Genomic DNA, 26261 nt, shown 5'->3' with positions numbered 1-26261 from the left:
AACTTTCTATGGCCCTGGACAAAGGGGAGTGCTCTTCTTCAAAATCATCCATGTTGGACAGATGTTTCTTTAAATTAAAAAAAAATTCTTCTCTTGAGTACTTTTTAATGTCAGAGAAACTGTAAATATAGAGTTGTTCTAGTTTTAGATTTCTTCCTTTTTACGAGCTTTCTTACAGCAAGGCATGAGGAAGCGGCAGACACCCACTGGAAAGATTAGCGAGAGAAAATTAAGTTTTATTTAGGAAAGAAAAACTTTAACAAAAAGACCTGGAAAGAGATCCCATTTGGGGCGACAGCTACCTGGACAATACTCTGTTCTTAGGATGTGGCCGTCTGGTCCTCTCCCTTTCTTCTTGCTATGCTCCAAAGAGCAAATGTTTGGCATTTAGGAGTCTTTTTTTTTTTTTTCTTTTTCTTGAAAAGACGTACATCAATGATTTTACCATCGCTTTGAAAACTAATCTTCTAAGGCCAGAGAAGAAATACTTCTTAAAAAAAAAAAACAAATTAAATTGTACTTTTTTTAGATTTTATTATTAGGCTGTTATTTAAGAATGGTGAGAAAGTTTTACAGCCTCGTGGAAAAGAGATGTACCATTTCTTCCTCAAACTATCAAAAGTAGTGAATCTATTTAAATCGTAACATGATACTTTCATAATTGTGTGGATGTGTGTGGAGAGGAGAGTGGGTAAGGCCGCTTTGAATTTGTAAAAGGAGTGGAAATCTTCTAAGGCATAGATAAAGATGTATCACATGTGATAACGTTATATCCTGTGGTAAAAATCTATTATGAAAAAAATTACAAATAATACTTCTGGGAATAAAATGATTGAGAATACAACCTTTAGGTTTAAAATCAATTTTCCACAGTTATTTTAGAATAGATCCAATTAAAATGCAAAATTCTTCAGCCAAGAGAGATGGTTTAGCATTAAACCAAATGCTAAAAGCTCTTACAATGCATTTTATTTATCCAGTTTAAGAAAACTCAGAAATGTCCAGAAGGTTGCATTCTTGATCCTATCATCATAATGGAAGTCTGATGCATTCTTTTTCAAATCATTTTTTACATATCAACAGGAAGACAGATGCCTTATTGGTCCTCCCCTGGAATTTCTAGCCCTACTATGGATGTTTCTGTTTGCTCTGTTTCTCTGAGTGAGGGTGAGTGTCTGACTGTGAAGTGTACCTAAACAAAATGCCAGGCATGTCCATCAAGTGATCCTTTTTCCAGTCCAGTAATGATGCCTGATACAGTGTTCACAGGATCATCTTTTGTTTTCTTAAATTGAAATGGCCTATGTAAGAGCAAGAGAGAGATTATGTTTAAAACATTTTGGCAACCATAGTGATGGGTTTGCAATACAAGTAACACTGTACCGATTAGGTTTCTCCACTAAGACCTGGTTGTGTTAGCATATCGGATTTCCTGGAGTGGGACCAGCCACATTAGAAAGAAACAATCTCTACAAGGTTTTGACATCAGATTTTCTTTGATAAATATATAGGAGAAAAGGACCCTTCTGTAATTCTTCTCTGATGTTTACAGGTATTGCTGGTTTTGAAAGTAGAATAGATATGCAAATAGGAAACACCCATCGCTGAATTTGTTTCAGATGTCCCCTGTTTATAGAAATACAGCATTAATTTGTTGTACCTGGTGGCTATTAACTGCTCTAATTGTGCTGTAGACTCAACAAGTTTGTTGAAGTTGCACATTATAATTTTAAAGGAGTTAACTGAATACTAATTCAATGCGCAGCACAAAAATTATTTGAACCATTCCAAGGAAAGCCGAAAATCCCACCAGCTGCCTTGGTCCTAGTAAATCCCTACCCCTGTGAAACTGAGAAAATGAATATTCAATATTTTTTCCATTTGAGTCTCTTGACATTCTATTGATTCACTTTATTTTCCCAACAATGTTCTGACAGGTTTCCCAATGTGCATTGTGCACATTCTTTGATATTCATCTTGTGATTGCCTTTGAAAATGAGCACCGTGGCCAACTTTGGGCTAGGGCTCAGCACTCAGGAGCTCCAAGCCCCTTGCATCCCAGAAGCCAGCGCATTCATAGAATTTTACTGTATCACCAGGCAATCCTCACGTCTGAGACACAGTCAAACATCACAAGAGGAAGGAAGTTTGAGAGTCATAAAAACCAAAATATGTTTGTGAACCAGGTTACTGCTCTGGGGGACTTAGAGGAGGGGACCAAGAGAAGTGGGAAATGTCTGAACCTAAAGATTGTGCTAGTGGACTGGGCAAGGTGGCTCAAATCTGTCATCCCAGCACTTTGGGAGGCCAAGGTAGGAGGACTGTTTGAACCCAGGAGTTCAAGACAAGCCTGGGCGACATAATGAGACCCCATTTCTACAAAAAATATACAAAAATTAGCCCGGCATCATGGCAGACACCTGTGATCCCAGCTACTTGGGAAGCTGAAGTGAGAGGATCACCTAAGCCTAGGAAGTTCAAGGCTTCAGTGAGCCATAATCATGCCACTGCACTCCAGCCTAGGTGACAGAGCAAGACCTTGTCTCAAAAACAAAAGACCAAAGAAAAGATTGTGCTAGGAGAGGAAAGTGAAAGAAAAGCAAATCACTTAGAGATGAAAAAGCAGGAAGTAAAAGTAAATAGATGTGGCAGGAAGGTAGCACCCATTTCAACAATTTTTGTGAAAGGAATAGTCCATTGGTTGTCAGAGAAGCGGCCTGACTCATAGAAGAAAGAGAGCACAGGAACAGGTGAATCTCCTGTTGTTGCAGGATCTAAAAGCCAATTGGTCGATATCATCAGTCTGGGGGTGCCATTACCATACAACTAGGTGACGCAGGCTCTTTCTTTGCATCAAAATGGTGTCCTTTGTTAGACGCGGGGCCTTGCCCCTGTAAAAACTAGATGTTGAGCAAGGTTCTTCAGAGTAATGAATGGGGTGTGCGGATTTTTCCCAGAGAGCCTCCTGATCAGCAATATGGTCTTCTCCATGTGCTCTGTCTAAGCATTTTGTAACAGGAGCTTAAGTTCATTCATGTTTGCATTTCTTAGCCCCTAGCTATAAGCAATGCATATAGTATACTCTCAATAATATCTGTAAAATGAGTGAATGAATGAATGAAAAGTACATGGTCTATAATGTAGAAAATGTCAGTTTGGCTTATCTCTCAAACAGGATTCATTTCTTTTCAGATGACAAGTAGCTAAGTTAAGCAACTGCCTCTCTATCTGTGTATAATTGATCTTATTGACTTTAAAGATTAAGTTGCAGATAGATAGATAGATAGATAGATAGATAGATAGATAGATAGATATAGATAAATAGAGTGCTAGATAGATACACATTCTTAAACATATCTGTTAAACCCAAGATGTGTTTAAATAATATCTTTGGAATTGCATCTTGAAGGTAGGATATTCTGTCCATTTATCTCCTAACCATTTTATCAGTTAAGATCTCAGACTTCTCCACAATTTAGGTCCCTGGTTAAATTAAGGAGCCTGTTCAATCAAAAAATATCAAGCTGGCTGTTTTGACTGCTTGAGTATTGACTTCGGCAAACGGGCTGTGAGCTGAAACAAAACCTATCCGATGGCTTTCCTTTCTGCTGAATGTACTTAAAGCAATGCATGCCACATTTAGAGTGTGATGCAATGATGTTCATGCACATTTCAATTTTATTACTTTTCTTGAAAAAAAAATCTGTAAAGGTAACGCAATTTTAATGCAATGCAACTGAATTAAAATTAAGATTTTAATGAAAAATCTTCCTGATTTGTTTTCATGGGGTGGCAGTTGCGTTTTACAAAACGAAAATTAAACATTTTGAAGGTATGTATTGCTTTAGTCTTTATATAAGAGCTTTTAATCTGTGTGTCACCTTCTTTGATACAGTTCTTTCTCATTTAATATTTGTGAATTAATACCTCCCCTCCCCTAATACCCACTATAAGTTACAGGAGGGCAGGCCGGGTGCGGTGGCTCACAGCTGTAATCCCAGCACTTTGGGAGGCTGAGGCAGGCAGATCACAAGGTCAGGAGATCAAGACCATCCTGGCTAACATGGTGAAACCCCGTCTGTACTAAAAATACAAAAAATTAGCTGGGTGTGGTGGCGGGCGCCTGTAGTACCAGCTACTTGGGAGGCTGAGGCAGGAGAATTGTGTGAACCCGGGAGACAGAGTTTGCAGTGAGCTGAGATCGCACCACTGCACTCCAGCCTGGACAACAGAGCAAGACTCCATCTCAAAAAAAAAAAAAAGTTACAAGAGGGCTGAGATTACGTCTTCTTAATTTACTCACAATTCTTTGTATACAATAGCTGGTCAGCCTGCTAATGTTACATGTTTTAACTGCTACTGACATTTATTCATTATTTAAATTAATAAGGTTCTGCAAACTATGACCCAAGGGCCAAATCAGACCCTCTACCTGTTCTTGTAAATAAAATTTTCTTGGAACACAGCCACATTTGTTCCTTTACATATGGTCTACGGCTGCTTCTAGCATGCAGTGGCGGAGTTCACTCTAACTAGTTGTGACACAGACCATATGGTCCACAAAGCCTAAATTATTTTCTATCTAGCATTTTCCAAAAATGTTCGCAGACTCCTAATTTGCAACGTGCTAGGTATTGTGCAGGCTTGTCGTGGATTATCCCTTTCAACTTTCACAACAGTATGTACTACTACATGGTATGTACTGTTGTTATCCCCATTTTATGGATGACGAAACTGGGCCACAAGGAGGATTTGCAAGGGATTGGGAGAGCAGGAAGCAGAATCCAGTTAGGCACGACTCCAGAGTCCAGGAATCCTTGAGTCTGTCTGGACATGGGTGGTGGGGTGCACCTCTGCTTCTCAAACTCATCACAAGCAGCACCTCCAGTCCTCTGGTTGGGGAGGGGTAGCTGGGAATGAGGGCCAGAAGGTACTATCACTGGAAGGACAGGGAGAGGCAAGGGGCCTGTCTGCCTCCCAGGGCTGCATGCTGACACCAGCCATGCCAAGACAGAAAGCAGAGCTGCGGGCTACAGCTATCAACCTCCCTCCCACATGCGTGTCCATGGAGCTTAGTTTGGCACCAAGGTGTGAGATGTTAGGCAACGTGGGAGCCCAGCAAGGCACACTCATGGTCATCCTGGCTCTATAAACACAAGAGAGGGATGCTTGCTTGGTGGCCTCTTGTGCTAGGACCTTCTGTGTTGGGTTTGGGCGGCAGTCTCCCTTAGAGAAACCATTTGCTCCTCCAAATCTGGCATGGAAAACTTTTACCTCCTACCAAGATTGGTGCCCCTTAGTCTGCAGAGGCTCCGATGGAATGGGGGAGAATTTTCAACTTAAGTCCTTAAAAAAAGAGAACAAAGAGGCTAGAAAACAAATAGCTATAATATGAGCAGACTTCTTTCATTTGAATTTTTAAAAAAATATCCCTCTGCTAATGACTTGGTGATTTTCACAGTACTAAATGTGCTGACTTAAAAAATCCGTGGGAGGTCAATAATTTTCCCTCCACCTGTCACTGTGCTGATTGTGGTCCCGATGCACCTTAATTACAACACCTACAGGTGGAGTATTATACAGTGTTTACATTAATCAGAATAGATTTACTGAGGGAAATAAACCTGCTGGCTTCCTTAGAGTTGCACTCTCATCAGGCAGCTACAGGGCTGGCCAGCCTGTGGGTTAGTGCCTGGGCTAGGAGCCCAGACCCCAGCCTCACAGCAATAGATAGTCTCAGAGCATCTCTATCCTAAACTGGTGTGCTGGTGCTTAGCTAATGAATCAACAGAAAGTTCTATTAATAGAAACTGTATTTCAGAATTTTGAGATCAAAGGAGGAAAGTGTGTGTGTGTGTGTATGTATGTGTGTGTGTGTGTATAGAGAGAGACAGAGGGCAGAAGGAGAGAAGAGAAGAGATAGAGAGATTGTGCAATTGTTAGAGAACTGACTTCATTCTCTGTGGCCACGAAGAACAAGAGAATCACACATACCTTAGAGGCATACGTTGCCTCCCACCCCAAGTCTTACATTTATATGAAGAAGAAGAGTAGAAGAGAAACTCTGTTGGGAAATTAAAGAAAGACTAAAGAAGATACACACAGCGGTCCAGCTGGGATGTGGGCAGAGGAGGGGTAGGTTTTGCTGTGTATTTGTTGTTTTTCAAATTCATTTTTCTTTTGCATTTTGAATAAGGCTTTATTGTTCTTTGGATTTGAAGAGAGGTCAACAACCTCCACTGACCCAGATGGCCAATATGGGTGAGTAGCTAAAGTCACCAGCTCTTTCCTTAATCTCTGTCCTCCACTTTCCTCATACATAAAATGGGCTTAATAGTAGTACTTGTCTCACAAGGTTGTCATGAAGGTTTATTGCAATAAAACGCATAAAGTGCTCACAATTGTGCCTGGCTCATAGTAGGTAGTCAATTACAGTTACCTATGATTATTATTACTATTACTTTTTAGAGATGAGGTCTTGTTTCATCACCAGGCTGCAGTGCAAGGATGCAATCATAGCTGACCACAGCCTTGAAAATTTACCTATTACTGTCAAAAGTCATTGAGAAGATGGACTGTTAGAGTCAATGAGACTTAGTTTCTAGTTCTGACTCTACTAGTTAATAGCAATGTGATGTTACTCAAGTTTCTAAACCTTTCTAAGCCTCAGTTTACTCATCCATAAAATGGCAATAACAGTACCTATAAATGAGAATTGGATGCAAAGTCCTTTGCACATTGTAAGCCTTCATAGGTACTAGTTATTATTAGCGGCAAATGTGGGAACTTTCTAATCTGTAAGAAAGGGACACAGCCCTAAGCGTTTGCCTGATCAGGTTGTGAGGTCACTACCTTCTTCTCAAGATAGTGCTTAATTCTTCAGTCATTGAATAGTCAACACCCTCCCCAGCACGCTGTCCCTGGGTTTTTGGTTATGTCTAGATTTGGCCAATAGAGTCCTGAAAGCACATCTCCATTCTAGAAAAGGAGCTTGCAAAACTGTAGCATGTACTTGAGAGGGAAAGCCCCTGGGATGTTCCAAAGATGAAGTGGAGCCACAAGAAAATATTTCAATGAAAACAATTTGCATAGCATTTTTCAGAGCAAGGTCCTTGAATTGGTTCCATTCATGAAATAGACAGAGTACATGAGGATTTTATATTTTCAAAAAAATTCATTCATTTGTCTTTGGGAGGCATAGCCCTGTCATTACTGTGAACAGGAGCCTGGTCTCCTTGGTGGGCACCACACCCAGCAGGCACAAAAGCTTCTCCTGGCTTTAGGCCACCAGCAAAGGCAGCCTCTGCTTCTCCAGCACCTTGGCTCTGGGTTGAGTCTCACCCGTGTTGAATGGTTTCTCTGCAGGAGCAATTTTAAGGCTAAAAAAAGTCAAAAGAGGAAGGAAAAAAAAAAGAAAGGAAAATAGGGAAACATCACTCTTCTATCTCCACCTGGCCTCATTTACTGCTCTTTTACATTCATTAGAAAAACGCAAAGTCCAAGTGGGAAAGAGGGAGTTCCCAGGCAAAACAAGATTTTGCTATCATTTGCCAGAACAGTCCTTCTTTCTGTTGCCCCTGGCTGCAGCCTTCCCTCGCCAGTAATAATGAGCCTGTGAAATGCTCATGGAGATCTGTCGTTAGGCTGGGGCACTTGGATCTAATTCTAGAAGGTTCAGATCTTCAGCCTGTTGCTTCTTATTTCACTGGTCCAGAAAGCCGCTCAGATGATAAGACTGGCAGAAAAGAAGGGCATGGTGTAAACACAGTCCCTATCTCACCTGGAGCCCTTTTTGCCACTTGCAATTATATGGTTTCATTTCAGTGCTTGCAGCTGAAGCTGACCTTTCTTTCCATTACAGCTACTTTCATTAACACCTTTTTCTTTCCTTCCTCGGTGTGAGGTTTTATAATTTGGTTTTGAGGGCCAGATTGCTTTGGGGAGCACAGGCAGCTTGCGGCACCATCCTGGGCACAGTGGATACTTACAAAAGACTTAGATGCAATTCTTGCTGTTGAATTCCAGTTGGAACTTTAAAAATAGATGAGGTTAACAGAGTGCATGTCTGATTTTTAGAAACCTAGTGTTTTAGAACCAAAACAGATTCGAGGACTTAATAAGGAACTAACTCCTCCTTTTAAAAATAATGTAAGTGAGGCTCAGAAGTCATAAGAGACATGAACAAGGAAACTTGGTCACAGCATAGCCAAAATATAAGGTCACATTTTTTGCCCTGAGGTTGACCACAATATGGAATAACAGTTTTGCCACCAATCTTGAAGTCTCAAGATAGGTAACTAATGTAAGTCTTTGAAATAATACATATTAGAGTATTTTAAGATTAATCTTTTTATCCAGATAAGATGAAATGGCTTTAAAACTTTTGCTTTAATAGGAAGAGAAGGCTAATTGGCACACTCTTTGCTTGTATCTAACTGTGTGCTTAAGAGTGTGAAATCACTTGGCAGAACAAAGTCCTTAAAACAATCATGAACAATGGTCATAGAAAAGGAAGCTGTGGGACTCTTCAGCCAGAAAAGGGTCTCTAGGTAAAGACTCACTTTGCTAGGAAACCTCACAAATTATAAACTAGTGGCATTTCCAGATGAATGGTATTTTACTTTATGGTTCTTTGAAGCATGCGTGAATCATTCTGAAATGATTATATGAAGAAATGGTTTTATGACATGAGCTTATGTGGTACATTAGCTCCCAGTTGGCTATCCTGGGGGAGGCAAAGACAGTGTGGTTAATCAAGAGAACCAAAACTAAATTTCTAGACCTGATTTCTGACCCTAGTTGTGCCTCGAACCAGCTGTGTAACTGGGCAAATTACTTTGCCTCTGTCAATTTTGGTTTCCTGGCTAAAGATTTCTACTAGAGGGTCTCTAATAGGTTGCCAGGTTGAGAAGGAAAAAAAGAAAGTAAGGAAGAAAGGAAAGAAGGAAGGGAGAAGGAAAGGGGGAAACAAAAAATAAAACAAAAACAACACACAGGCATCCAGTTAAATCTGAATGTCAGATAAACAAAGAATATCTTTTAGTGTAAGTATGCCCCACGTAATATCTGGGACATACTTACACTAAAATCAAATCATTATTCATTCTTTCTCTGGAATTCAAATGTAACTGGGTATTCTGTAATTTATCTGGCAACCCTAGGCCTCCAATTCTATAATTAATGATTCTGACTGTATTTGTTTCTAAAAGTGTATGAAGAAGAGAGAGAGAGAGGGAAGCAATCCCCTGAAAGCACTCACCAGCCAGTTGCTAGTCTGCAAAAGGACAGCTTATGGCATTAGAGTAAAAGTCTCTTTAGGCTGAGAGGCAGCCCTGGAGAAAACAACGCCCTTTCCTGATGACATAGGCCCCTCCCATGGCTGTCCTGATAGCCAGACCTCTTTGTGGGCCTAGAGAGCTCTGTCCCCTGAATCGTCTCAGTGGCAGGCAGTGCTGTGCTGAGTGCCCTAAGAAAAAGCCTAGTCCCTTCCATACACAAAGACAATTGCAATTAATCCCTGTTGTGAGCCATCAGGCACCAAGGATCAGAGAATCCTCACAACAGGGGCCTAAACAAATCATCCTTAGGTGGAAACCAGGAATGGATCCAGCCTCCCTTTTCTCCCTAAGTAATGTGGACATAGAGGGCATCCACCCCAACCTGTTTGTTATGGGACTGGGTAGGAGTGGGAAGATAGAGCAAGATAGAGAGAGGAAAGGATGTGAGATGCTGGAAGTCAGTGTTGCAGTCAGTTAGCAAAAGGCCGGGTAGTTAGAATTGGGATACCGAGATTTCCCCCACAACCTTAAAAAATAATTGCAAATAACACTTCATTCTGTGTTACAGTGAGGTCCCTCCCTTAAGCATAATGACTGCTTCTTTGGTCCATTTAGTTTGGGTCTTTTGCAATTTATCAGAGATGAGCTCCCTGGAGTCTGTGATCCCATTCAAAGCAGTGTGGGCGCACGCATAAGTGTGTTGATTGCATTTCCACAATCCTCAGATTCTGCCCTTGAGAGGGGCTGTCCCTCCACTGATTCCTGGAATGGATGGGCAAACAGAGCCCCAGTGTCTCCAAAAGCACTTCTGAATCCTCCTCACCACCACCGCCACGCCGCCAGGAAATGAATTAACCTGGACACCCAGACAGCTGCCATTAACTCGACCTCCCCTCCATAAAGAAGCACGCAGAGCCGGAGTGTAAAGAGGATATGGTTAGGATACGATGTTTAACAGAGAGAAAGAAAGGAGGAGAAACAACTGTTTGCTTTAGATGCAAATAAACTCAACTTCACCTTTAAAGCTGAAAACCTGTGCCCTTGGCAAGACGTTTGGGGACTGTTCCAGAGATATTAATCTTCCTCCGTTTACATGTTAAATAGATCTTTGGAAACGGTTTCTCCAGCACTGTTTTTTCTCTCCGGCACAATCTCCTTCTCTCTTTCTTTTTTTAGTACAGTCAGGACTCCCCAGCAGCGAGAAGCCCCGGGGGACGAAGGCGGAGGCACCAACTCGTGTGGATTTCAGAGCCATCCGCGGCTGCGGGCTGTTGGGGCGGCCAGGCGCGGCCTGCCAGCAGATGGCGCTGTACCGCACGTTATGGACCCTCGTGTGCCCGACCGGCGCAGGGAAGGAGACAGACGGCTCAAAGTTTCTAGTGCCATTCCTGGACTGAAACAAATGTTTGTGGAATTAAGTAGTGATTTCCTTTAGTCTGCGCCACTCTTACTGGCTGTATTTTCAGGCCTAGATGTTAACATATGCCACATATTACTTTTTTTTTTTTTTTCCTGGTGAAATCAGGGGTTTCCAAGCACTCAGCCTCATCCTAAGTGTTCATGTCAACTAGCAAAGGTCTGCATTTTCTGATAAAATAACTCATAAAACTTCCATATTAAGAACTAAAATGGTTTGGAAGACAAAGAAGTGCTGAGAAATGTAAGTAAACAGAGCACCTAACATTTTGTCTTTCTAAATAAACAAAAGGGGGAGGGAGGTGTTCCTTTATTAGGCTCAAAAATTATGCATGAGAGCGACCAGGAGGAGATTCAAGGCATTCGGGAAAAAGTGTCTCTGGCTACTGGAGGGAAGGGGGTTGCATTATGTGATTGCTGGAAACACTAAGGTGCACTGATCATAAATGTAGAATCGTGGAGAAAATTTAGGATATGCGCGGAACACCCAAGGCACAGCCAGAAGTCCCTGGGTTTTCAGAACCCAGTTAAACAACAATGGGTTAAGGGTGACAGGAATTGCCGGTGCAATTGCTTCACCATGCCAAGTGGCTCCATTAGTTAGGGTTCAGTATGTATTTAATGTTGCCATAAAATCCATCTTCTCAAAGTAAACAAGGCAAGTCTGCGTGCATCTCCAACAAGATGTATGAAGCTTTGTTTGGGATAATGGATTTGACATGAGTGAAAACACTGGGGATTAAATGGACCCAGCACGGATAAATATGACTAATTGTCATCTCCTCGTATCAGTGTAAATATCTCTAGCACCGCAGACTAGGGGGAAATGGTGGAGCAAGGGGGTTTGGGGGCGATTAGTCACTGCAGAATTGATTCACAACTGATTGATAAAGCAGGGATGGTGGGGAACATTGAGGCCTTTCCTTCCACATGGAGATGAATGTCGCGTTTTAGAATTTCCAAGCATTTCTTGCTCAAATTGAACTGTGAGTCACAGCCCTAAAGAGTGAGTACACAGCTGTTCTGTTGTGTGTGTACACGGTAAATTTGGGCTTCTTTTTCTTAAATGTTTATTAATCTTTTAAAACTGGCAGAATGGCCCGAGCATCTTTTACACAAAAGAACAAGATCTGAAGTCTTGTCTTGGACTTTTTAGAAGTTTTCAGCAAGCGACTCAATTCTTGTTTCTCTTAATGTACATAGAGACAATATTTAACTTTCCTCACCTATGTTACTGCTTTACTTTGTAAATATCGCTATGTGGATTTTTTTTTCTTAGACGATGAATACATATATCTAATACTAAGATACATTTTTTCAAAGTAAGCAATATTCTCAGGCTTTGAAACTTTCTCATTTTGAGCAGTAATTATATTTAAGGTCATTAAATAATATGAAAGAGAATATTCGTTTACTAACATATGGTTTTTAACATTTGATTCTGTTTTTTTTTTTTTACCTGTTTTCATTTTTTAAGCTAAAGTTCAAAGACATTTTCTAACCAAATGTCATTTATCATATCAACATATGCTGTTTATACCATGAATATAGTTAATGTAGTGAAATGAAATTTTAGTTCTGTGAAAAATAGCAACTTTTAGGCTCACCAAATATTAGAAACACTGCAAATTCTTTCTGAAATATCTAGAAGTTGATTTTGGATCAAAATTTAGAGCTGTCTTTCAAACAGAGCCACATTAAATTTAAAATTAGTCAAGGATTACAGTTTGCTATGAGAAATGTCTCCACCTCCAATATGAACAAATGTCATCAAAGTGAAAGGGGAAAAAAAGAAAAGAAAAGAAAAGATGCGATTGTTTTGACACAAGTGAGAGAGGCTTAGTGTCGCTTCATTTTTAACCTCATTTCAAATTATCTTTTAACCACCCTGATATTTCTGCATGGAGCTAATCACGTTTCATCAGCCTTCTCAAAACCCGGCAGCTACATACCTGGAGCTAATGCTTCTTGTTAAATCATATTGCTAAACAAATTGTTACAGCTCCCGCAGCTGACTGATGGAAATCAGCTTTGCTGGATGGCCTCTTTTTCTTTTCTTTCCATCATTCAATTTTATTTTCTTTCCTTGGCTAATTTTAATCTTCCAGAAGATGTTTGATTGTTTTTCCTAGAGAGGTAGGACATGAGTTTTAAAAATGTAAAAGCAAATCTGCCCTATAGGTGATGAAGATAGAGACCTGTTGCAATGCTCCTGGGAAAATAAACGCATGGATTCACATCTATGTTTAATAGAAGAAAATCTTTCTCAAGAAAAGCAATAAAATGTGGGGACTTCAGGAGAAGAAAAGTTACCCTGGTTATAAACACCCACAATCAATTATTCCTAACATCATTTAAGAATTCACGTATTGTTGAGGTTTAACAAACACAGCAAGGAAACTGGTCTTATTTATTTTAGCAGTTTTGCATCTGCAGATGTAAAATCAAAAGCCCCCTGCTTAACATTTGAAAAACTCCTATGTAAATGACTGACTGCCTTATCTTGACACAATTTGCCTTAACTTCACTTCCTCTCACTTCGTCATTTAATTTGTATGGTTTCCAAATCAGAGCCGACTATCATCTATTAGTCCCCCTGGTGACAGAGGGCAGGGTGCTGTTGTATTGGAGTTAATAAAGCAGAAACACAAGCCTAATTACTGGGGAGATAAGCCATGCTGGCAGGGATTCTGTCCTCCAGGTCTGGACCTATCTGCACCCAGACATTTTGGAGTGGGTCTGTGAGCACAAGGGCAGACACAGACAGCAGCAGATTGGGCTGCATTTGTTTTCATGTTAGAGGTGCTGATACATTTCAGGAATCACTTTCCCTGGAAGATGGGGTGGTAAACTGCATCTACAGGAGGAAACAAGTGTATATTCATGAGTCAAATGAGATAATGGGGGCAAAGGTGTGTCATAACTGCAAGGGGCCAAATAGAAAGTGGCATTTTTGTTACAAGAGCATGGATGTGTATTTAAATATAGTCTACAGACACATGCATTAAATAGCTCCATGTTGGATGTGTGTGAGTGTGTGTGTGTGTGTGTGTGAGAGAGAGAGAGAGAGGAAGAGAGATTGCCTTTCTGATGCCAGCAGTCACATATACCATGGAATATATCACTGTGGAAAGATTAAAATATACATAAATATGTACTTACAGAAATACACACATAGGTATATATACATCGTATAACGTATAGTGTCATACTATACATAGCCTAATGACTCAAAAACCTGATTGAAAATTTGATTTATTGATTATTCACAAGTCCATGTTCTGTTTTTATAGGTTTATATTATGTGCATATGACTGTATCGGACATATGCAAATTGCATACACATATTGAGAAGTTTCACTATCATATATACTTTTTCATATGTATTTATGCAAGACTCAAAGCCTGTCATTAGAGCTGCTGCTCTCCCCAGTTTCCCTCCTTCCCAAGTAAACAAACAAAAAAGCCTACCTGTGTGCTTAAAGTCACTAACATTTAAGAGATATTCATAAAAAGAGGAAAAAATGATACAGTTTCTGCCTCCCGATTTGGAGGGTTACAATTATCGATGGATACTGTAACAAAAACAGAAAACTGTGTTTGGAGAGGTGAATCTATTAACACAGCTTTGTCCAACAAATATTAAAATCACAAAGTAATTTGCCCATTTGACAATAGCTAATGAACTTAAGTATGCAGAATGAACTTTAATAATTAACGAAATTGTGCAATTAAACTAAAAGCAGCTGAAAATTACAAATAAAATCAACTCTCTGGCTTGGCAAGAATATTACTGCTTCCAATATCCAACCAGGTTGAATGTCTGGAAAGTTTCAAGTGACTGTCCATTTTATTGTGATGACTTACCATAAAGATATTGACCTCATTTTTTTTTCTAACAGAAAAGACCACTAATAATGCTTTCCATGATATGTTTCTGAATTACCATGTGGTTGGAATGATAGGAAAAGTCTCATTGGCAGGGTGCATTTTAATTTTGATTTGAGGTTTATGATCCTATCTGTGTCTATTTTAAATTTAAGTGGATTACATTCAGCAAAGATCTTTTTACTACCCTGGCTGGGCTGTCTCATACTATTAGGCTCTATATGTTCAGCTTCTACAAATCTGTTAATACATAAAACCATAGGAAGCCTCTTATGTTCAAACCAGGTTAGACCGAAGACATCAGATTAATATTTGTTAATGTAGAAGGGCTCTTAATCAGATTTGCTTATTTCATGACAGAATGTTTCTGCAATTATCATAATTGTTGTGCTAAATATGTTTGTCTTTGTATCTGGCTTTAGGCATAATCTTCTCTCTTGAAAGCCACTCAATGTGGGACTTGAGATTCCTGCACAAAACCCAATTAATATTAAGATGACAAGCCCCGATGAGCTCCCAAAGAGGCAACAGCTGAACAGACTCTAACATTCTTAAGTACAGATACTTGAGTGATCAAGTACATCTGAGGGAGACACACAATTCAATAATCCCTTTCTCAAGAAAGTCAAGAGCCCTGTGAGATGCGCGGGAAATCAAAGGAACACATCAGAAAGAAAATGACGGGTCTGGTCCTGTAGCGTCTCTATTAAAATGCAAAAGTTATGGATTTTTTTCGGGGTGATGGGAACCTTTTCTGTTTTCATTGATTTCTTTTTATAGCTTGATGATTTCTCTAAGATTATCTTAAAAGCTTAAAGAAAAAAGGGGCCTCATCAAAAGGTGTCTTACATGACAGGAGCATAGATAGTTTTGGTTAACATGATGTGGCCAAGGCGCGGCGTAGTCCGGGAAGAAAGAGATCTCACTCAGGCCTCAGCCTGGAGAAAGTCTGCTGCCTCTACAGCAAAATGAAATTTTGCGGCCACATTGGAGGCACTTGGAAAACCCATCCTGCTGGGCTCTGGGCCTGTTAGGAGGGACTGAGTGGCAGGCTGGAGCTACCTGGGCCTTCCCCAGAGACCAAGTTCTGAAGAGCTGTATTCACAAATGTATTTCCATTTTCATTGTATAAAGCAATTGCCTTTCTGTGTTGACCCCCAATTTCCCAGGCTCATGAGTGACTCCTTGGATTTACAGCTAAATTCACTGTCCGGAGGTGACACCCTAACCCACTGATTTGTAATCAGAAATTAGTTTCCTGTCACTTTAAAAGTGAGGCACTAAGGGGCAGTAAAAACAAGGCTGTCGGAGCTAAATGGAGCTAGAGTCCAGGCTCCGGGCCATGATACACTACCTTTCGAATATATTTATTACATTAAAAAACCTCAGTAGTGCACTTTAAATGGCTGGTGACACCCTCTTAGGTGACTTATTGCTCTGTGAAATCAGTTTTGCAGAAACTCTTTCACATATGCCAAAAATAAAAACCACACACACACACAAAAATACACACACACACAAAACAGCAGGCCTGTGTGTGGGCGTTACAATGTACCAGTACCAGTCCATGGAGTATCTGCTTACTTCTGTGCCCAGCATATCAGCAGAAGGAAGCCCCCACATGGGGCAAGGAGCCTCCCTGGAGCTGATGTAACTCAAAGTGAAACCAACCAACGTGGCCCTTGCTAGTAGCCTGATAAATCTGGAGGAAGCATCAAGGTCACCTGCCCAATTTTGAGGTCTGTCCCTGGCGAAGAAGGACTAGTATATATGATCACGTGTCCTCCATAGGCACACACACATCCACACCCCTCCCAAGTGTACCACCTGGACAGGTCTTTTCAGATCTCCCCTTTATAGCAAACAACAGAGAATAGGGATAATGATCATCGAAATTACCTAGTCTGGGGTAGATTTAGATTTCCCCAACCTAGCCTGACATTTTCTAAGATGTAAGTGCTAGAGAATTGCTCAGAAACTGTTTTTATAGATTCCTCTTGGAAACAAGAAACACATCCTATACAAATCCAGCTCCTGGCCGGCCCGAGAGTCCCCATTTCTTTACCCTGCTTGTCACAAGGCAGGATTCCACCCTCACCCTGGGAGTGATCTAGGAGCAGTGCACCGTTGCGTCAAAATAGACTCTTCGCAACACAGGCCTGGACAATCCCACTCACAGAGTGAATTGCCCCAAATTGTGAGATATTTGAAACAAAATGTGTCCCTGTTGCATTCTGGGGTTCCTGCTAATTAATATTCAAAAGACTCAAGGAGGAAAAATGGATACCTAAATCATACATATGTATATGCCTTTTAAGCTTTATTATAAAGGCAAAATAACCCCTTACTTGGTTAAAATCCAACTTGAGTCAACATACAAAGGTGACTGCACTGTAATCCTAGACATATCTGCATTATGTAGGCATGTTACTGTGCCACCAGAATCTCTCAATAGTAATTATTATGCCAAGCACCCTGTTGGCACAATTACACTAAAGCTCTAATTAGTAGCGGTAAGATTAGAACCCCTACATGTTAAATCTGTAGAAGCAACGTTGAGTGAAGGATTTAAAACAGTTTCAAAACATTGTATTGTCTTTATTACAGTCTTTATACTTCAGTAAAGAAGGGTTTTCTATAAAATGCACTTAAAATAATCTGGTCCTGTCACTAAAAATAGGAAAGATAAGGTAATTGCAGTCAAACCTAGTGAGTCGGCTTGCTACCTAGGTGCATTAAACCGAAAATGACAAATCCAGTGAACTCCAGTGGGAGATACATACTTCCTCCCTGCTGGACGCATTGGTATTTTTCCTACCATCAGCCCGAGGAATGCGCAGGGACCATACTTGTCACCAGCCTGCCTTCCCGGCTTGGCTTTTTCATTACCTTGGAGAAAGAAGCCGGGAGGCAGGCCAGTTGCCTCAGGAGAAGGTCTTCCTCACCAATCTGATTTCAGCACTGGGAGATTTACCTGTCTCCTTAGTGACTGCGACACCCACATCGAACACAACACAGAACACTTCCCTCCTGAGACACTAGGCGCAGCAGGCAGCCTAGCTACCTGCTGGGTATGAAGCTGAAAGTCTGGATCCTGGAGCCAAGGCCCCCAGGAGAAGGGGACCCCTGGGGCTGAGGAGCTCACTTCTCACTGCAGAGCTCTCAGACAAGCTAAGAGTAGGCTGGGGGAGCGGGGCTGCAGCATCCACCTGAGCATTTGGGAAAAGCAAAATGGCCACAGGGAGTTACGGTCACTCTCAAGGAGAGGAGAAAAGCAGACGTGGCTCACCAAACGCCAGGTGTGTATGTTTGGATTGGGGAATCTTTTGATTGGATTTTCCCTTGAAACTGAATAGTCACAACTTCATAAAATGTTTTAAGGGAGAAAACCTAGAAGCTCAAGCGGGGAGAAAGAAACAAAGTCATTTCATCTGCCTGGTAGTTTCCCACTCACCCCTTCTAATCCCCCAGCACCTTCCAGAAACAAATGTGTCTTGATCCTCAGCAAAGACTGGCAGTTGAGGAGTTCCAGACCAGGGCAGGAAGTGTCTTCTCTGTGTCCTGCTTCCTGTCCACTGGTTCGTGTGCCCACCCTACCCCAGTTACCTACAATATACCTGCTCCAGTCAACTCATCACGTTTCTAAGTGAAAAAACAGAAAATCCTGGGCACTTCAAAGTATCACGATGGCTATCAGGATCTGGTGGCAAATGAAGTCTGAGTTAAAATGTACACTTCGGCTACCCTGTGGGCAGAACTTGGCCTTCCTAGTTTGAGTATTGCTAGTTTGAGTATGTGACATTAAAAACTCTAGAGTAATATGTTCATAAACATCTAGAGAATAGATAAGCGTTTGGAAAATTTGCCTGGGTTTTTTTCCATTGAAGCAAATGCATTATTTATTTTGCTTTTGAAATGCTAAACCAAACAACTTTGGCCATCTTTAAGATGAAAATAGGAGACAAAACTCCCAAAATGTTAACTGTAGCTCTGTATTAGCATCACTAAACAGTATTTCTTCCCCATCCACCAGCAAATTTCCCATAATTACAGTGCTACTCAGTGAGGGTATATTTGTATACCATACATATACAGACTTTAGAAATGGGTAGCCTAAAAGCTATAAAACTGTCTCCAAGAACGTACAGTGATAAGAGGGCAGAAGTCACAGGACAGACTCTGAATCTTAATAATTATGTGTATTCAGCCATTTATTATATCTAGAGTGCTATTTACTGTAAAAATGAGGAACGGGAGAGTATGATACTTTCTGGCTTCTATATTTTATGTTGGCTTCTCTTTTGTAGCCCCACACTGGAGGAAGGAAGTGAAAATATCCCTCTGCCTCACAGGTTATCTAATTGCTGTCATAATTCCTTTATTTATACGCATGTATGTTTTATCTACAAAAGATATCCACATGAGAGCTGATCTTTCTGCAACTGTTACAGAACTATTAAATGTATATTAGTATGGTCATTTTTATTTAATGGAAACAAATAACAGTTAATCTTATTGGAAGGGTTAAGTGGTTTGCTTGGTAAAGGGCAAATCCCTTTGGATGCTTTCTTTTTTAAAGAATGGCTGCAGTTGCTGACAGATGGTCTTTGTCTGAATGTAGCTGAGGACAGATACAGTTTCTTTTTACACATTTATGAAAGTTGTAGATATAGATGCTTGGTAATATGCTGTGGCCTAGGACAAAGAGCAAAGCTTGGTGGACAGAGAGGATTAGATTTCAGATCAGTGACAGATGGCTGGCTTAGCAGAGTCAGATAAAATTAAAAGAGGGGGGTGGTGGGTGAAAAGAAACCACTTTCCATGTAAAAGTTGCATCTTTTAAGACAATGGCAGCATGCAACATCTAGCTTTCTTCCCAACCTGGTACTCAGTTCCTGGATTTAAATTTCTTCTTCAAATAGGCATTTTAGTTTTGTCTTTGCAGAAGAAATGGATTCTTTGTTGATCGAGCTTATCTAAGGGAAACTAAGAAACAACACAATTAACAATTTGTTTTTCAACTTGGCCAGCAAAGAATACTTCCATTTGCAAAACTACACAGGTTAGTTGCATGTGGGTCCTTACCTACATTACTCCTCCCCAGCTTGAGCAGATTTTTATAAGCCCAATGGTAAAATCTATATTTTTGCTTACTCCATATGCACCATTTAAACTTATCACATCACTATAACCTTCGTCAAATAACCATACAACATATTTAGTGTTAATTTGTCACACTGAAATTATTCATAGGTGCCTTGAGTAAGTCCAATAATATTTATGGGTTATGCCATTCCATGTTTTCTGGCAATGCAGTTTGCTAGATTTCACAGATTTACTGTGTCTGCTTTTTTATGACTGACATAGCAATAACCAGATTGCAAAGATATTTATGTTGTTTGTGGCTTAGCAAGATAATTAAAGGATATAAATTAATCAAGTGCAATTAATTAGAAACTTTATGTTCGCAGCAGTCCTTCTTTGCATGTATAATTTATATTTATTGATTTCCTGGCTTTCATTAGCCTATGAGATAACAGCAAAAAATGCATTAGAGAAGAAAATGTACAATTAGCGTGAGAGTGAACCTTGGCATAATGGATAGATCAGCACATGTTTGGGGCAAATATAAAGCTTTGTTAACTGTCATAAGCAGTTACAATTGATGAGTGGTATTTCACTACATATCTTTCAGCTGATTAACAGCATTTTTAAAGAGTCCCCTTAATGGGAAGCTGATAGGTTGGCTAAATTTACATTTTAATCAGAGTATTTATGATGGAGGCAGCCCTAGAAATTCACTGGCAGAGGGCAGAAGATGTTCCCTGAGGGACTAGGGTAGGGAGGAGGTTGTGGAGGGTGTCAACTCACCTATTCCTTCTCTCGTTATTTGTCCAAAAGTGTCTGGGGTGGGGAGGGGCAAGAACCCTAATGGCCTCCTCATAACTGGCCCCATTCTGATTAATCTTCAGAAGAAAGGGCCAGATGTGTGAGATGCCAGAAGAAGGGATCCCTGATCACACTCCGTGTACAGCGGATCCCAAACATTTCCACCAAGGACTCTGCCTAGGAGGGAGAGATATCTTGTCTTGAGGAAGGACAATGACCTATGTGAATCTACTTCTATTTCCTAACTGGATTGGGAGCCAAACCAACAAGCTCCAAAAAGATCACACAAGAGGCCACAGTGCCAGGGCCAGAGGGCTACCTATTCATGCCTATGGATCCAGAGCTGCCATTTTAAACCTAGAGGCAGGGCTCCCTCCTGAATTATAGGCCATTAAAAAAGTCAGATTCATTCAAACAAGAACAGAAGTTAGGTTGTGGTACAGAGAAAACTTTTCAAAAGAAGTGAAAAGTAGATCCTCATGTAATCATCCCTTCTTTCTTCAAAATAGGCTGAGGCAGTTCTCTGGAATTCCCAGAGAAGACTGAAATGGAATCTTCTATTACTCTTCTGAGCAATTACATGTCCAGGAGTCTTTGAGAAGGAACACAAGCTATTTCCTAAATATATATCTGTTTCTATATCATGAGGCCTGCTGGGACAGATTAGGTGTCTTTGTTGGTTAAAAGAGACTACCTAAGATGTTATCATGGCAGCACATAACAAAAACACATCTAGTTTGGACAATTAGTGAGGCCGCAGAGTGGGATTCATGTCTGGCTGGTGAAGTGGCCCTTACTGGGCCTCTCTGTAGGAGAGGACCTATTTCTTGTTGTCCTTACATGGAGATGAGACAATAGGGCTGGGCAGCCATGTTCTATGCTTAGTGGCAATTCTCAACATGGTCCTTATACTAAAGAATGCCAGGAGGCCCTCTTTCTGGAAAGAAAAAAGAAAGAAGGTGCTCATTCCTGATTCAGAGACAAACCAGGGAGAACTTCAGTTAGTTCAGAAAATGCCTGGAACAGAGTGAGACTGGGCGCTTGGCCTTTTCTCCAGCAAGGACAAAAACCATTGTCTTCAGTCTCACCAAACACCTTTCCCTCTCCCTTTCATTTTGGTTCCCATGTAGTCTGAGCATTCAAAGTCCCCTCTCCTATTTCCTGGTGGAATCCCATAAGTGTGGATTGAATATTGACAGAATCTTCCATGTTTCTTCTTGCCCTAGGCCAATTAGAGTTGAATTATGTACACCAAAGTCAGGCTACAAATAAGAAACTATTTTTCATTTATCTCAATGAGAAGAAATCCTTACTAGACCCTAAACATAAGAAATGAGCAAATATGAGATTAATATAAGTGAAGGAGGATACAGTTCCTGCTTCATGTGGTGATAAACCCTTTTTTTCCTTTTCATACTAATTATTGTTATCATTATTAGTATTATTTTACCCCTCAATTGCCTTCGGATGTTATCCAAGAGGAAGAGCTTTATCGGCTGGTGAAAGCTCCACAGTATTATTTATTTCATGTAATAAAATGTATGTAATGATCATGATTAATGTTTGTTTGTTGTTGTATCATTGTGTTTCCCTTCCAGTCTCAGTGTGATACTGGTTTAATTAAACTTGGGTGAGGGTGGGTGTGGGGTTGGGTGACGAGCTTCACAACTTTATACAATAATGGGGTGTGCATTTTGTTGCATTCACATGTCGACTGAGATGAAGATGTCCCCATAAATGACTGATTCTGTTTTTTCTTTTAAAGGAAAGTCCATTTCCCATCCTTTATTATGTAATTTACAGATAAATTTGTTGTGCTTCAGACCAAATGCTTTTATGTACAGAAATTGCAATGACAGTAGAAATTGTGGTAATTGAAGAATGCTCTATTTTAGGTTTTTCTCTGATCACATGAAGTGATCATCAGCGTCTTTCGTGGCCATAATCATGCCCCAGATTCCAAATTATTTTTTATTAGTTTGTTATTCAGATTAAGCATTTGTTCAGGAGAGGGAAGGGCTGAGAGAGAAAAGCAAAATGTTGTCTTTGCTGATTGATCCTCTCTCCTGAGGAAAAATCTTTAATTTTTGCCAACTTTAAGGAAAAAATGGTATTATTTCATTTGTGTTTTTTCAATTAGTAATAAATAATAGATCACTTTTTTATAAGTTTATTAGCCACTCATATTTCACTTTCGTTGCATTTCCTGTTCACATTATTTGCAAATGTCGATTTTCTTTTCTTTTTTTTAACTTTTTATTTATTTATTTATTTATTTATTTATTTTTATTATTATTATACTTTAAGTTTTAGGGTACATGGATTAAAGACTTAAACGTTAGACCTAAAACCATAAAAACCCTAGAAGAAAACCTAGGCATTACCATTCAGGACATAGGCATGGGCAAGGACTTCGTGTCTAAAACACCAAAAGCAATGGCAACAAAAGCCAAAATTGACAAATGGGATCTCATTAAACTAAAGAGCTTCTGCACAGCAAAAGAAACTGCCATCAGAGTGAACAGGCAACCTACAAAATGGGAGAAAATTTTCACAACCTACTCATCTGACAAAGGGCTAATATCCAGAATCTACAATGAACTCAAACAAATTTACAAGAAAAACACAAACAACCCCATCAAAAAGTGGGTGAAGGACATGAACAGACACTTCTCAAAAGAAGACATTTATACAGCCAAAAGACACATGAAAAAATGCTCACCATCACTGGCCATCAGAGAAATGCAAATCAAAACCACAATGAGATACCATCTCGCACCAGTTAGAATGGCAATCATTAAAAAGTCAGGAAACAACAGGTGCTGGAGAGGATGTGGAGAAATAGGAACATTTTACACTGTTGGTGGGACTGTAAACTAGTTCAACCATTGTGAAAGTTGGTGTGGCGATTCCTCCGGGATCTAGAACTAGAAATACCATTTGACCCAGCCATCCCATTGCTGGGTATATACCCAAAAGACTAAAAATCATGCTGCTATAAAGACACATGCATGCGTGTGTTTATTGCGGCACTATTCACAATAGCAAAGACTTGGAACCAACCCAAATGTCCAACAATGATAGACTGAATTAAGAAAATGTGGCAAATGTCGATTTTCAAATCATTTCTCATTTTCTTTTTAATTTGTAGAACTTTCATTAATACTAACTCCTTAGTGATTAAATACATTACATCTTGGTCTTTTGTTTGAGTTTTAATTTTGTTTACAAGGTCCTACACAAGTTTTTTTTTTTATCTTTTAAATTTTAATGTTGTCAAACCAGAATGTGGATTTTATGATGAAGAAAGGAAATTCAGAAGGAAAAGTGACTTGCTCAAATTTATTCTGCCTTTAATTGGGAAAAGATTTGAACTGAGTTGTGTGTTTTAACCCTATACGATTTCTCTGTGGATGTTTTCATGGCCTTAGTTATACATATGCGCCTGAAAAGTGAGTGTGGTTTTAGATTTCCGTTTTAATTACTGGGCTTCTTGGCCTCCCTTCAGTTATCTCCAACTCCTCTTCCCACTCCCCTTAAAGGAATTTTTCTGCCCATCTTTCAAAACTCAGCTCCTATCACACATGTATAAAGCTTTCCCAGATATTCTCAAGTCAGCCTTTTCCTGTTCCGCTATTATATGGTGGTGGTATGAGCCTTTGGGCAGCATCTATCAAAGTTTCTTTTGTGAGGCAGGTTTTTATGTCATGGCTCCCTCCTGCCCTAGAGAGTGAACTTGCATGAGTTAAGAGCCTGTGGTAGATTAACTGTAGTCATCAGCAGAACTCCTACTGTGACCATGTCCTGGTAATGTATTCTTCACATCAAGAAGTGGATACTGTTTCTCCAGCCCTTGAATCTGGAATGGCTTTGTCACTTGCTTTGGCAGAAGAAAGAACCTTGCCTTCACATTCTGCTCTCAGTACTCTCTTGGTCCCTACCATGGACACCATGGAAGAAGCCCATATTTGCTTGTTGAAGAATGAGAGACCATGTGGAGGAGAATTGTCCCAGGGGAGGCCATCCTAGACAAGCCAATTCCCAACTGATCTATCAAGTAACAGCAGACGCATGAGCAATGGCAGCTACAATCTGCTGAGCCTATCCCAGACCAAAAGAAACTCTCAACCAACCCATGCATTTATGAGCTAAGTAAATGTTTATCATTTCAGCCACAATTGGGTGCTTTGTTACACAGCAATAGATGACTGGTAATAAGCCTTTCTGCAGCAAATTAAGCATGGTCTCACTGAGCACAAGTAAGAACTAGTTCCAATGTCGTATTCATTTTTCAGTCCTTGAAACATAGCCTTGCACATTACATTGGACATAGTAGCTGTACGTAACTGTTAAATTCAGTCTCTTCCTTTGACCTCAATGGATATTCTGAATATTTGCAGGGGTGCTTTTGGTAGGAACATCCTATTTCTCAAAGCCAGTCAGACTCTGGCCACATTCATAGTGTAACGAAATTCGGAATAAGCAAAAAACACTATTGAGTGTCTCTAATAGAAAATTATTCATTATTTAGAAGACACCTATCTGGGTAATCTGATCCTGGCCGTGCATTGACTTTGAGCTGTGTTACAGCTCTGCAAGTTGTGGAGAACTGATGGCAATGCAATTGATTTTTGTCTATGAGCATGCAAATGAATTCTATCCAGTGGAGAAACAACATTCCTTCACCCACACTCCCCACCCATCATCACACTAGCATCATCACTACCATGGAAAAGCCAGTTTTGCATCTGTTTGAAAATTCATTTCAATATTCTTGATCTATAAATGTGACTGTTTGAATTCTCCTTTGACCCTGTGGTAACATCTACCTGGTTTCTTCATCTAATGAAATGTTATATAAAATCGTTGACACGTGTTCATTTTATATGTGTATGAGTGTTGTATTTATACCTTTGTTTGAAAATTATATTTTGACAGTTTGCGAGATACTTCCAGATGTCCAGTGGATTCACCTGTCAGAGCTGATTAAGGTTTATTGTCAAAGGGTGAACTTCATGGCAGCTTAAGCCCACGCATGTCATTGCTTAGCTCTCAGTCTGAATCAGGTAAATCTGAATTGGCACTAATGCTTTGCTGATTCTCTTCTTTTCTGATTTTAATTTTCTTCTTTGCTTTATTCTTTGTTTTTGCTTTTAGTGTGTCTATGGCCAATAATTTATTTTCCATCGGTGGCAATAATGACTTGGGAATTTAGTTTTGTGGTCAGAGCATTTGGTGATCTCTGGATGTAGATTAATGGTCGATTGAGATCTAGTCTCCATTAGGTGAGAGATGAGAGAATCTGGCTTGCTAGTCATTATCCTTTGTCTGTTTGTTTATTTTTAGTTCAAATCAAATAAGACTTTTTTGCCTACCAGGAAGGGGAACAGCTCCTTGATAGTCAGACTGTGAGCTTTTGTGTTCTGGATTTTCTCTTGATCTTTGGCTGAAATTATAGAATAGAAGCTTCAAGCTTTCTACGTGTCTCCCTGTCTACATGTCATGCCTGCAATTCAGACAAGACTTTACTCTAAGTGCATATGTAATGTTTCCATATTTCCCAAGAATATTAATAAATTATATTGTAAGGTGTCTTAAATGAAAGGAATTCTGTTTTAATTGGTTTATAAAGCTAAATATGTATATGTGCAGATTAAATATTCCTAAAATTCCCAAATATAAGAAAATTAAATTTCTAATACTTTAAGTTTCTGATATTATTCTATACTTACAAGAAAAATATTTGTACAGAAATAACTCAGAAATACTTTAGTAACTGAATTTCATATA

At 39.9% G+C, this 26261-nt stretch overlaps 2 long non-coding RNA genes across 2 annotated transcripts in view; one reads left to right on the top strand and one right to left on the bottom strand.

Moving 5' to 3' along the window:
* Positions 1-215: 215 nt before the first annotated feature.
* On the bottom strand, positions 216-10352 carry LOC129015022 (uncharacterized). The gene is made up of 3 exons (XR_008494492.2): positions 10296-10352; positions 1193-1301; positions 216-490 (listed from the first exon to the last, which is right to left on the bottom strand). It is a non-coding gene; the product is annotated as an uncharacterized LOC129015022 (long non-coding RNA).
* Positions 10353-10810: 458 nt separating this feature from the next.
* The window catches only part of LOC134738569 (uncharacterized), a 65347-nt gene continuing 49896 nt past the window's right edge, over positions 10811-26261 (top strand). The window contains exons 1-2 of the long non-coding RNA XR_010124376.1: positions 10811-10938; positions 25410-25537. This is a non-coding gene — a long non-coding RNA (uncharacterized LOC134738569). The remainder of the gene's footprint in view (positions 10939-25409; positions 25538-26261) is intronic.

Source organism: Pongo pygmaeus, chromosome 18 (genome assembly GCF_028885625.2).
Source record: "Pongo pygmaeus isolate AG05252 chromosome 18, NHGRI_mPonPyg2-v2.0_pri, whole genome shotgun sequence".
Lineage (NCBI taxonomy): Eukaryota > Metazoa > Chordata > Mammalia > Primates > Hominidae > Pongo > Pongo pygmaeus.
Note: the sequence above shows the minus strand (reverse complement) of the source record. Positions and strands in the feature narration are given on the sequence as shown.